This window comes from Dendrobates tinctorius, unplaced genomic scaffold (genome assembly GCF_039654945.1).
Source record: "Dendrobates tinctorius isolate UK_male_01 unplaced genomic scaffold, ASM3965494v1 ptg000016l, whole genome shotgun sequence".
Taxonomy (NCBI): Eukaryota; Metazoa; Chordata; class Amphibia; order Anura; family Dendrobatidae; genus Dendrobates; species Dendrobates tinctorius.
Genome location: NW_027361684.1, coordinates 53,635,020 through 53,647,421, shown reverse-complemented (window position 1 = coordinate 53,647,421; position 12,402 = coordinate 53,635,020). Strand labels below are relative to the sequence as shown.

The 12,402-nt window shown below is 39.5% G+C and overlaps 1 long non-coding RNA gene across 1 annotated transcript in view; it reads right to left on the bottom strand.

The window, feature by feature from the left end:
• LOC141078188 (uncharacterized) overlaps positions 1 to 11,073 on the bottom strand; it is a 47,105-nt gene extending 36,032 nt beyond the window's left edge. Inside the window, exons 1-2 of the long non-coding RNA XR_012227707.1 lie at positions 10,990 to 11,073; positions 10,018 to 10,058 (exon numbers count right to left, since the gene is read on the bottom strand). This is a non-coding gene — a long non-coding RNA (uncharacterized lncRNA). The remainder of the gene's footprint in view (positions 1 to 10,017; positions 10,059 to 10,989) is intronic.
• Positions 11,074 to 12,402: the final 1,329 nt, after the last annotated feature.

Below are 12,402 nucleotides of genomic sequence, written 5' to 3'. Positions count from 1 at the left end.
AAAAATAGTACCACACCTGTTGGTTGAGTCTGGTAGTGCTACTTAACACAGTTGAAGTGAATTGGGCTGAGATGAAGTACGATAAAAATCTGAGGTCTGGTGTGGCATTATGAAATCAGCTATTATCTGTAAACATGGCCACGCCATTGAAGGAATTTAGCTGAATTTTATGTAGCTTTATTTCTATAGGTTTAGACATTATGTAAGATTTGGGTGCACAGACCAAGTCCTTTGGTGTCCCCTCCAGTATCACATATGTGGTGCACCCTGTTTGATGACACAGATCACACACAATAAAAGCTGACCCTGTATATAAATACAATATATAGTACAGTGCGACAGTTGTTGAAGGATATCAGTAGGAAGGTTGTTCCAAACATCTTGAAGAACTAGTCACAAATCTTAATGCTTGATCTTGACTGTCATGCCAGTGGAGAAATTGGTGAGTTTGGCCAACTTTCATCTAATATGTATGGGACCATTCACATGTTAGACTTTTAGGGACATGACTATGTTTAAAAAAAAACTCATAGCACAAGATATGGCCTTCCCAAAACCCTGTGCATTTTTTCTACTAGGCAGCCCACCCCTCCATGGTCTGGTAGGTGTGGGGTGGTTGTTTTTATCAGTAGTCTGCACCTGAGCTGCCCCTTGCCTTTATCAGTGGAGGCCTGCTGCACCCTGCTATATGTGCATTTGTCATCAGACAGGGTTTTGGGAAGGCCATATCTTGTGATATGAGTTTTTTTGAATTTTTTTCTATGTTAGCTGACATGACTATGCTTAAATTTTCATGTGTTATCTATATTGAGGCTGAAATTATGCAGATAGAATTTTAAATACATGATATACTGCATTTGTAGCAGTAAAATTAAGCAGTGCAATCATAAGTTACCTATCAAGTATGGATTACATGGAAGGGCTGAAAAATATGAACTAATTTTACAAACTTCAGAGTCGTAGAACATATTTTTGGAAATTTAGTAGGTTACTATGTAAATGTATGCAAAAATGTTTACTGAAGAAATAATTCAGAGAAGTTTTGATCATGTTGTGTAATTAAAATAATGCTGATAAGTGAGTATTCTCAGGTAGTCAAGGTATGAAAAGTGAGGACAAAGATTAAGGGGCCCCATTCTAAACTGGAATGGGGGCCAAATTATATTTCTAATATAAATTAATAGAGCTTCCAAAAACAGGATTTGCACAGTCCACTTCGTTTGGCAGGTCTTATGGAAACTCTGGCATTCACCCATTAACCTCTATACAGGGATTTGAACAAATACAGGGTTATGGCAACGGAGCAGGTGCTGGCCAGAGGAGCAATCTGGCAAAGAGAAAGGTTTGGTAAGCCGGGTCATAGCTCAGGACAAGGACAAAATCAGAAGTCAGGGATGTGGTCAGGAGGATGCCAAACTCAAATCAAAAAGACTAAACATAAATAAAGTTACAGGAGTATAAACCATTGTAAGTATAACTTAAAACTGGCAACACTGGCAGGCTGCAGAAGGTGTAAATCAGGGGTGGACACTGACAGCTTGTTGCCCCTGTGCAATAAATGTGTCTGGGCCCCTCTCCTATGGTGACAAAGCTATGTATATATATATATATATATATATATATATATATATATATATATATATATATATATATATATACATAGATAGATAGATAGATAGATAGATAGATAGATAGACAGATAGATAGATAGCCACACACACATACATCAAAACCCTGTCATGGGCAGCCCAATCTCCAGACCTGAACCTCATTGAAAACCCTGAAATGTAGTCAAGAGGAAGATGGATAGTCACAAGCCATCAAACAAAGAAGAACTGCTTACATTTTTGCGTCAGGACTCTGGAGCAGTGTGAAAGACTGGTGGCAAGCATGCCAAGACGCATGACAGCTGCAATTAAAAATCATGGTTATTCCACAAAATATTGATTTCTGAACTCCTCCTGAGTTAAAACATTAGTATTGTTGCTTTTAAATGATTATGAACTTGTTTTCTTTGAATTGTTTGAGGTCTGAAAGCACTGGATTTTTTTTTTGTAATTTTGACCATTTCTCATTTTCGGAAAAAAAATACAACATTTATTGCTTGGAAATTTGGAGACATGTTATCAGTAGTTTATAGAATAAAAGGACAATTTACATTTTACTTAAATATACAGTACATACAGTATAAAGAGAAAAATCAGACAAACTGAACATTTTAAAGTAGTCTCGTAATTTTTGCCAGAGCTGTATACTACATAGTCTCCTTTATTATGTATTTTGCCATCACTTATTATACAGTGCCCTCCCTTGCTATGTACAGCACCGTCCCTTACATATTGAATTATATAGAGCCCTGTTTTTTATTACATACCATCCTGTCTTTGTAGCTGTATAATGCAATGATGGCTGATGGAGCATGGGAAAGCTTATTTTCTAATGGAGGAGCTGATGGAATGGTAGTCTAGTCACCGGCTCCTCCATCAGCAGTCATTTTATATCTAACAATTGAGGGGACTATGTAATAAAAGAGGGCGCTGTGAATAACAAAAATATCAAGAATACACTATGTAAGAGACAGCACTGTACATAACAGCAGAGGAAGCTATATAATAAGGGACGGCATCATACCCAGCACCTCTCACCTCTCCGCACACACTCCCGCAGCATCACCATCACCGGCAGCTTCCTCTTTGTCGCACAGCCGCGGCGCTGAATGATGACGTCATCCAGCCACACTGCTGATTGTGTAAGACAGGAAGCACGGACAAGGAGCAGGACGGATCGCTGCAGCTCCACTCCGCTAACATTTTCTCTTGCAGGCAGCGGAGCTGCAGGGATCTCTCCCTGCCCTCCACAGATGAAGGCAATCTGGCAATGGGCCCCCCCGGAGCCTCAGGACTGGATAAACAGGCCAGATTGCCTTCATTATTAGCCATCCTGCAGGGGCCCCCCCTCCACCTCCAGGCCCCAATGCAGTCGCACCGGCTTCACATGCGGTATGTCCGCCCCTGGTTAAATACAATATGGTCCTGGTTGAAGCTGACCGCAAGATAGTAGCTATAAGAACAGTGAAAGGTATTAATCGACAAGCTTTCTATCTAGATAGCACCGCAATTCCCAGAAATCACTTAGTTAATTACTTTTTTGTCACTCTGTCATCCACAATTAAACTGCAGTTGTAGGGGTAAGTTGAGATATGGATACTACATCTACATTTGTTAACCTTCCCCCTCTACAACTGGTCTCCTTGATCTCTCCTCCACTTTTATTATGCTGACAAAGGTGGACATCGAGACTTGTGAGGGCTTCATTAAAATTTTTGAACAACTTGGTTTCTATATCCTCTATGTATCACAAGAAATTAGCAGACTAAGGAATGCATTAACAGTGAATCTGTCAATCAGCTCTTCTGATAGAAGATTCTTTGCAGAGGATCTTTCATTAGTTTGAGTATGTTAAACTGGCCACATCATGCATCATGGAATAGTAAATAAATAATAGTTTTTATTTTTCGTTTCTCCTCTCCATTGTAGATCTAATTGTTTGTAAGGTTTAGGTTATAATTTATGTACTGTTCAACTGGGTGTACCAGAGTTTTTTCTCTGGGGGTGTGTAATTGTTCTATTGCATAAGGTTAGCCAATCATAATCAAGTAGTGTCATACAGGGGAAACAAGAACCTGCCCTCCTCTCCTCACTAATCTCTGCAGCTTCTGTGCATAAATAAAGCAGAGCTGTGTTTTGTATCATTACTAACACTTCCAGATCTCATCTCACAGAAGTCAGTGCGGTAACAGTACTGGGTCACAGCAGTTCTGACTGCTGGCTGAATCTTGGGCAAAAGCACGATACTGCTCGCTATATGAAAACTGAGCAGTCTTTCAGTTTAGCACGGACCTTGGAAGTCTCTGTGCTCTAGGGACTGATACCCTGCCTTGGGCAGCTTGTCCTGGCAGAGAGGGCATGCTCCTCTCCTCTGCCTGCAAACCTCCATGTTCCCACCTCTTCCTACATCTTCACAGCTCTGCACATTGCAACTTCTCAGAAGCACCTCCTCCTCCCAGAGGGATCGTGCACACTTCCTGGTTCATGCAAAAGTGCACAATCTTCCAGCAAGGGTAAAATGTGTGGATGCAGTTTTTCCCAGCAGAGAAAACAGCCCTCACCATAGCTGGCAATACATATTTAAGTATATCACACATGCAGGCATTTTGTAGTGCAATAGACACGGGCTCAACATGGCCAGTGTGACTTGTTCAAAGTGTAAGCCTTATCACTAGAGTTGAGCATTCCGATACCGCAAGTATCGGGTATCGGCCGATACTTGCTGTATCGGAATTCCGATACCGACATCCGATATTTTTTCAATATCGGGCATCGGAATCGGAAGTTCAAAGTTGATTGACAGCTGAAATGACGTCATCATGATGCGCGGTGTGTGCGCATCATGATGCGCCGTCATTTCGGGCCTTCCGGGGGTCTCTGCCGGCCTGCCGGGGGGCTGTGCCGGCCTGCCCGGGGGCTGTGTGGACTGCCCGGGGTCTGTACCGGCCTGCCGGGGGGCTGTGCCGGCCTGCCGGTGGTCTGTGCACCCCGTGGGGGTCTGTACCGGCCTGCCGGGGGGCTGTGCCGGCCTGCCGGGGGGCTGTGCTGATGTCCGGGGGTCTGTGCAGGCATCGTCCGATGGGACTACAAGTCCCATCGGGCGATGCCTGCTACCATGACAGTGATTGACACATTAGCCAATGATGGGACAGTAGTAGTCCCATCATCCGGCTAATGTGTTAAATGTTAAAAAAAAAAAAATACTACATACATACTACATACATACTACATGCATGCTACATACATACTACATGCTATATACATACCACATATATACTACATGCATGCTACATACATACTACATGCTACATGCATGCTACATACATACTACATGCTACATACATACTACATACATACTACATGCATGCTACATACATACTACATGCTACATACATACTACATATATACTACATGCATGCTACATACATACTACATGCTACATACATACTACATACATACTACATGCATGCTGCATACATACTACATGCTACATACTTACTACATACATACTACATATATACTACATGCATGCTACATACATACTACATGCTACATACATACTACATATATACTACATGCATGCTACATACATACTACATGCTACATACATACTACATACATACTACATGCATGCTACATACATACTACATGCTACATACATACTACATATATACTACATGCATGCTACATACATACTACATGCTACATACATACTACATACATACTACATGCATGCTACATACATACTACATGCTACATACATACTACATACATACTACATGCATGCTACATACATACTACATGCTACATACATACTACATATATACTACATGCATGCTACATACATACTACATGCTACATACATACTACATACATACTACATGCATGCTACATACATACTACATGCTACATACATACCACATATATACTACATACATACTACATGCATGGTACATACATACTACATGCTACATACATACTACATATATACTACATGCATGCTACATACATACTACATGCTACATACATACCACATATATACTACATACATACTACATGCATGCTACATACATACTACATGCTACATACATACTACATATATACTACATGCATGCTACATACATACTACATGCTACATACATACTACATATATACTACATGCATGCTGCATACATACTACATGCTACATACATACCACATATATACTACATACATACTACATGCATGCTACATACATACTACATACTACATGCATGCTACATACATACTACATGCTACATACATACTACATATATACTACATGCATGCTACATACATACTACATGCTACATACATACTAAATATATACTACATGCATGCTACATACATACTACAATGCTACATACATACCACATATATACTACATACATACTACATGCATGCTACATACTACATGCTACATACATACAACATACATACTACATATATACTACATACATACTACATGCTACATACATACTACATACATACTACATGCATGCTACATACATACTACATGCTACATACATACTACATACATGCTACATACATACTACATACATACTACATGCATGCTACATACAATACATTCATACAATACATACATAGACATACAGTACATATAACATAGAGTAACATACTTACCAATACTTGTCACATTGTTCCCCGAAGCCATTGTCTTCTACGGAATAAATATTAACATAACAAACCACAAAAATACTCACCCATGATGATCTTGGGTAGAGAACTGCAGCATCAGCTGATGCTGCCGCTCTCTACGGGCTGCAGGAATCCAATGACAGAAGGTAGGTATCCTTCCGCACTGTATTCCTCCGCCACTTAAAATAAAAAAAATTCCCACACAGCTTTTACCATAAAGTGAGACTAGGGACTTTTTTTTTTTAAGTGGCGGAGGAATACAGTGCGGAAGGATACCTACCTTCCGTCATTGGATTCCTGCAGCCCGTAGAGAGCGGCAGCATCAGCTGATGCTGCAGTTCTCTACCCAAGATCGTCGTGGGACACACTCGTGGACTGCTTCGGATCATGGGTGAGTATTTTTGTGGTTTGTTATGTTAATATTTATTCCGTAGAAGACAATGGCTTCGGGGAACAATGTGACAAGTATTGGTAAGTATGTTACTCTATGTTATATGTACTGTATGTCTATGTATGTATTGTATGAATGTATTGTATGTAGCATGCATGTAGTATGTATGTAGTATGTATGTAGCATGTATGTAGTATGTATGTAGCATGTAGTATGTATGTAGCATGCATGTAGTATGTATGTAGTATGTATGTAGCATGTAGTATGTATGTAGCATGCATGTAGTATATATGTAGTATGTATGTAGTATATATGTAGCATGTAGTATGTATGTAGCATGCATGTAGTATGTATGTAGCATGTAGTATGTATGTAGCATGCATGTAGTATGTATGTAGTATGTATGTAGCATGTAGTATGTATGTAGCATGCATGTAGTATATATGTAGTATGTATGTAGCATGTAGTATGTATGTAGCATGCATGTAGTATGTATGTAGTATGTATGTAGTATGTATGTAGCATGCATGCAGTATGTATGTAGCATGCATGTAGTATATATGTAGTATGTATGTAGCATGTAGTATGTATGTAGCATGCATGTAGCATGTATGTAGTATGTATGTAGTATGTATGTAGCATGTAGTATGTATGTAGCATGCATGTGGTATGTATGTAGCATGCATGCAGTATGTATGTAGCATGCATGTAGTATATATGTAGTATGTATGTAGTATGTATGTAGCATGTAGTATGTATGATGCATATATGTAGTATGTATGTAGCATGTAGTATGTATGTAGCATGCATGTAGTATGTATGTAGTATGTATGTAGCATGTAGCATGTATGTAGCATGCATGTAGTATATATGTAGCATGTAGTATGTATGTAGCATGCATATAGTATGTATGTAGCATGCATGTAGTATGTATGTAGCATGCATGTAGTATGTATGTAGCATGCATGTAGTATATATGTAGCATGTAGTATGTATGTAGCATGCATGTAGTATATATGTACTATGTATGTAGCATGTAGTATGTATGTAGCATGCATGTAGTATGTATGTACGTAATATTTTTTTTTTTTTTTTTTTTTACATTTAACACATTAGCCGGATGATGGGACTACTACTGTCCCATCATTGGCTAATGTGTCAATCACTGTCATGGTAGCAGGCATCGCCCGATGGGACTTGTAGTCCCATCAGACGATGCCTGCACAGACCCCCGGACATCAGCACAGCCCCCCGGCAGGCCGGCACAGCCCCCCGGCAGGCCGGTACAGAACCCCACAGGGTGCACAGACCACCGGCAGGCTGGCACAGCCCCCCGGCAGGCCGGTACAGACTCCCACAGGGTGCACAGACCACCGGCAGGCCGGCACAGCCCCCCGGCAGGCCGGTACAGACCCCGGGCAGTCCGCACAGCCCACCGGCAGGCCGGCACAGACCCCCGGCAGGCCGGCAGAGACCCCCGGAAGGCCCGTACAGACCCCCGAGAGGCTGTACAAGGGCAGGAAAGGGTTTTTCCAATTCCGATACCGGAAGTCTCATAGACTTGAATGGGACTTCCGGTATCGGCATCGGCGATACCGATACTTTTTTTAAAGATCGGCCGATCCATTCCGATCCGATATTTTGAAGTATCGGACGGTATCGCTCAACTCTACTTATCACTCCTCGCTTACAGAATTTTCTGAAGTTGATATATGGCCAGATGAAAATTGAACTTTGAGACAATCAGGCTAGGTTCGGATAAGTGTATAAAAATCATCCACGCTTTATCCAGAAACTTGGACAATTTTTTTCTCATTTGACTGCCATATGCAATCCGTGAGCAATAGATTGTCATATTACATCAGTTATTAAATGTTTACATGATTAAATACAGTTTCCTATGTTAAAGAATTGCTTTCCGTTTTTTCAGCAGCATTCAGACCAAAAATATGGTTGTGTGAACATACCCTTAATCAAATTAGAAGAAAGTGCAGAAGAAAAACAATAATGGTTACAAAGCCTATTTTCAGAACGAGCTTACTGATGGCTTCATTGTTAAGTTACTCTGCAGTCTGCTAAGTACTATGATGACTAGAGGCGAAACAGTCCAACATTTGTAAAGATACATTATAACAACAAAGCTTTTTAGCCAAATACATAAGTATTTAAGAAAAGGCTCCAGAGTAGCCTATATTCGTTAGGATGTGCATCATTTTTTAAAATGGCATCACACTTATCAATGGCTTAACTTTAATATTACATTTCAGTCAAATTGAGCTGCAATGGGTGAGATATCGTGCACAGAGAAGAGATGCACTTGGTAGAAAAGACAATTGTATTAATACAATCAAGTAAAAATTTACTGTAAGGGTTCGATCCCACTTGCGATGAAATTGGACGAATGAAATCTGATAAAAAAAATTGGACTGCATATAATCCAAAGTTATTCAATAATTCAGCGCTCATCTTGTATAGGATTGCAATTGAACTGATAAAAAAATTGCAGCATGCTGCGAGTGGATGCGAATTTCAGAAAAAAAAAAAATTGCACAGCTCTGAGACCATGCGAGTGCCGTCCGATTATTATACACGTATCTCCTTGAAAACCTGACATTTCATCAGCCACATACAGTAAATTCACAGCGTGACCCAACAGAATGTATATTTGTACATAGAATAGATATACTGTAGATCAGTGACATATATATTTAGTACAGTGCTTGTGTGGCTTACTATGCTTACTATACATGTATTTAATTATTAAATAAATACATTTTGGAAAAAAATAGTGTGGGATCACCCCAAATTTTATTAACTAGCAGAGGGAAAGTGCAGCTATATACTTAGCCTTTACTAGTTATTAAAATGAGGTCCCCTTATAAATGATAACCAGCAAAGGCTAGGCAGACAGCTGTGAGCTGGTATTAGTAGCCAAGGAAGGGACCATGAATATTGGACTCATCCCGGAATAAAAACATCAGCTTTCTGTTGCCCCAGAAAATGTGCATCCATAAGATACGTCAATTCTGGTGCTTAGCCTCACTCTTCCCACTTGCCCTGGTGCATTATTAAGTGGGGTTGAAGTCAGGTTTGTATTGGCAACTGACATTAAGCCCAGGTGTTAGTAATGGAGAGGCATCAATAAAATGCCTCATTAATTACCCCATAATCATATTGTAAATAAAAAAACACCCTGAAAAAAATCCTTTATTTGAAGTAAAGACATTGACCCATTTTTTTAAATTAAAAGTAAAAAAGCAAAGTTATAGTCACCTTAACAGCTAACCCACTGAAGCCCATGTCACTTGTAAAAGAATTAAAATAATAAACCATATCCCTCACCTGTCTCCGACGTGAAGATAATCCTCCGATGTCCATGTCCCCTGTAAAACAGTAAAACAAATAATCATATTCCTCACTTTCACATACTCGCTTCTCAGCACGTGACTTGGGGTTGTGCCTGCAAGGGTTAATCTGTCTCCTCTCACTCAGCCCAGCATTCAACCTCTGTTCTATGCTGCAGTTGGAGCATAAATCACACCCCAACACAGACCACGCACCCCGCTCATACACGCTGCCACCACTCACCGAACACATAAGCGATAAGTCCCGGAAGTACTACTACTACTATGTGCCAATCACCAGGAGCAAACTCTTTAAGGCTATGGATTATTTAGAGTATACAAGGTTAAGACTTATTAAAGTTTTAAGTTTTAATATAAAAGGTACAGTGCTTACAATAAAAAGGATATAAAAATGAAACTAAAAAGTGACATAGAACTATGCAAAAACAGTGATAAAATAAAAGGGAGAAAACTTACAGAAATATTGAACTTTGCAGTCTGGTACTCTGTCCCTGAGGGAGGGAGAAATATGGAATGACTCACATCAGCTTTCCAGGCTGCCCCCACATGTGAACATCTTTCTTTGTATGTAGACCTAATTTATAGACTTACTCTAGAGATCAGATTGTTAGACCAGCCTCTCATGTTAATATTCTAATTGCTGGTTTATGACTGAACCATGGCTATTATACCAATGAATACATTATTTTTCTCTTAAACACTTTGTGTAACCTTTCTCATAGATAGATAGTGTCAGGCTGTAATTGGCATCTCTCTTTTTAAAAGAGCCAGAAGGTGTGAAATGTTTCCACTTTGTGGTTCTCATTAAAGCCCCCTGGTGAGACTGGAGACAGGAGACTGCCTTCTCAGGATAACATATGCTGTGACCCCTGTAAGAACTGCAGCCTAGAACAGATGGTAATTACTGACAGTCATACATCCATACTTATACATATTTCACTACACTCACCTTTCCGATGAGAAGTAATTATTTATTTGTCCCTTGATGAGTCTAGCTCTGCTACATGTAGCAGCCCAGCTCAGTGCCTTGCAGAGATGTGAAAAAGCTGAGCAGAGTTCATACCCAATGAACTCTATTCACCTCACTGACGTAGACGCGAGCATGAGAACTTTCCCACGGAGCTCGCTAGCACGCGCAACTCACTGTCTCTGCTGGCTGGCAAACTGAATGCTTGCATCCTGCCAGCATTGAGCGTGCCAAGTACATGTAGCAGATCAAAACATCATGTACTTCAAAATGGTTTAAATAAAAATGACAGTTAGCCATGCAAAATACAGTAGAAGCTGTCATCCAGCTCAAATATATGGAAAAAAAGTAATGGGTCTAAGAAAATAACAAAGAAATCTAATATATATATATATTATACAGTATATATTTTTTTTTACACATGTGAGAATTTTTTTCTAAAATGAAAAATAAACTATAGAAATTTGTCACTATAATTGTGTGGAGAATCATGTTGCCAGGTAACTTTTACCACACAATTAACATTGTAAAGACAACCCCCTAAAACAATGGCTCTTGGAAGACGTGGGGGTGAAAGCACAAATTGAAAATTGGCTGCAGCAGTGAGAGGTTAAAAAGCTGTTTATAATTTTGATAAAAAGTTAATAATTATCATGCCATCGATATTTTCGATTTGCCTATCGGATCAAAATGTTTGGACCAACTGACGGTTCTCCAGACCTGAGCTTATTGTCTCATATTTGCTCAGGTCAGGAGATCCATCGATCGGGCCAAGAATTGTGGTTGTGGTGGTCCGTGATTTACGGACATGTGATTTCTTTCTAAGGGAGACGTGCGACAAAAGGTATAGGCTTTCTCTATGAATTCTGTGCCATCATTATATAGAATAATTAAATATTTGCTTAAAATCAAAATCAAATTTTGTAGCTTCTAAAATTTAAAAATATAAAAAATTATCTTCTGCCCTTTTCTATGTCACTGTGCAACAATAAAAAATGTCTAAGCCGATCTTCCAGAAACAGGCGCGGTAATAAAGAATGGTAATAGCCTGCTAATGCAATACATCAGTGAAGCTTTTGTAGTGAAAGCTCTCATCTAGCGCCTTTCCATAAATATTAGAGGCAGCTATTATTATAAAGTAATCATGAAAACTGGGTTTCTGCAAGAACAGCACTTTGGCTATCCATTAAACACAGGAAAAATAAAGGTGTGCAATGGACAACAATAAAAAGAGTATTGAGTGTACAGAAAGACAGACTTTGTATGACTATTATGGTAAATAAAATGGAAGGAAAGTAATGCGAGGTCCTTGTATCACCTTCCAATATGTCATGGAAATAATCTTTAATAGATCCATTGATAATGCAAGCTTCACAACAAGGACAAGTCATATGA